Here is a 1991-nt window from a genome sequence, read left to right on the forward strand (position 1 = left end):
CAAAACATGCGGCGGCATGACCTGAGCACGAGCTGCTTTTTCAACTCCCTTTTTTTTCCTCCCCCTCGCCTACTCCGGAAGCCGCCTGGACAAAAGCATCGGGACACCTCACCTTTTCGTTGGGTGTGAACAGTCCATTCGGGATTTGCCTTGCTTCCACTGAGGGAACAAAAACTGAAAAGTGCCCGTCTGTCGTCATAAATAAATCTGGTTTTTATCGGTTCGATTTTTTTTTTTTTGTATGCAGTATTTTTCAAATTTGTCTTCATGTCAAACATTTGTGACACCATATTTTTGTCTAATACTTTTCTGAATATGTTCCGATTCTTTGGCCATTCTTTTTTCGCTGAAAATGGTTGACATTTTCAAATATTTTCTCCTATTTGTATATTTTTGTTTCCAATTCTTTCGTAGTTATGTCTTGAGTACATGTGTACTTTTTTTTTGGGGGGGGGGGCTCATATCTGTGAATTTTTCTTCTGTCCAAATATTTTTTTCCATTAACAGTTCCTGATATTTGCCTACAGTATATCTCTTTTTCTCTTTATTTCTCTGAATCTCGTTTTTTGGTCCCACTGGTATGAATTTCTCAAGACAAGTTGTCAAGCTGACTCGAGCTCTCTGATCCATGCGGACGTGCGACGGCCTTGCTGGAGTCGGAAATCCTCCATCGATTGGCCAAAGAGAAGACAAGACGTCCAAAACAGGCGATTAGCAACTCGGTGATTTTAAGCATGAAATGCAGAGTGGTCGTGCCGGCGTCATCGTTTTCGCCCCTTCGACCGACTTGCTGCACTCTGACTCCACCGGGCTTATCCTACTCCCTCATTTTTTCTGGAAGCGCACGCGTAAGGTGGCCTTCCACATTTGAGCCGCATATTTGCAGACACAATTTTCGGCCTTGGTGCATGTGTTGTGTTTTAGCATGACTCCACAGCAATGGAGACACCACGACAAATGGCACGAAAGTGACGTGACCCAACCCACGTACACACACACACACACACACACACACACACACACACACACACACACACACACACACACACACACACACGCACGCACGCACTCATACACATTCACTCCTGACCCTGCAAGTGACAGTGGCATGAAAGATGATGACCAGAAAACTGAGGTCAACACAGAGGGGGGCGCCAGACCAGTTTAGCTTTTTGCTGTGTTGGCACGACGGGAAGAAAAAAAAAAGGTGATTTTTCCTGTGAATTCAAGCCAGTAGCGACAGACGAATGGCGGCAAGAGCGCGCCAGACAGACAAGAAGGAACTTGATGCGCGTCTCGATGCGAACTATGCGTTGGCACCGGTGGGGGAGAGGCAAGAAGCCAACCGCTTGGCTTGTGTTGCGTTGCGTTCGGACGCCCTCTTCAGGCCATACGACGAGTTGCATCCCAACTTTCGAAGCCGCGCATCAACTCACCCCGAGGGCAAAACACCCGCTTTTTCCCAGCACCTCCCCGGCCCCCGACAACAACAAGAACAACAAAAACCCAACAACCCTGAAGCGAATGCGGCTTTTCGGATCCTTGAGAGGTTCGGCGCCCTCCTCGCAGTAGATAGGCCTTGACAATTTGGAGTTTGAAAAATCGGACGTGAATTCAAACGTATCAATTGAGAAATGGTTTTAGGAGACAAAAAAGAAAGTGTCACATCATCGCAAAACAAATCTAACATGCTAGTTGTTTTGATAAAACTATTTGACATCAACCAGATGGTAATTTCCCATGAATACAACGGTCATTTTACAGCAGGGGTCCCCGGCCTTTTTTGGTTGATGTCAGACAATATTTTCAGGGAGCGGCATTTAAGGTGTGTCGGAAATAATACAACAAAATCATATGGTATGAGCTGCATGCAAACTGGAGTGTTTTCCAAATATAACAATAAACACAAGGAGCGTCCAATCTGGCCATGTTTAATGCCTTCAAAATACGATACGACGCAAATTCAAAGTGCATGAAAATGACGACTCACC

This window comes from Hippocampus comes, unplaced genomic scaffold, assembly GCF_001891065.2.
Source record: "Hippocampus comes isolate QL1 unplaced genomic scaffold, H_comes_QL1_v1.1 scaffold522, whole genome shotgun sequence".
In the NCBI taxonomy this organism is placed as follows: domain Eukaryota; kingdom Metazoa; phylum Chordata; class Actinopteri; order Syngnathiformes; family Syngnathidae; genus Hippocampus; species Hippocampus comes.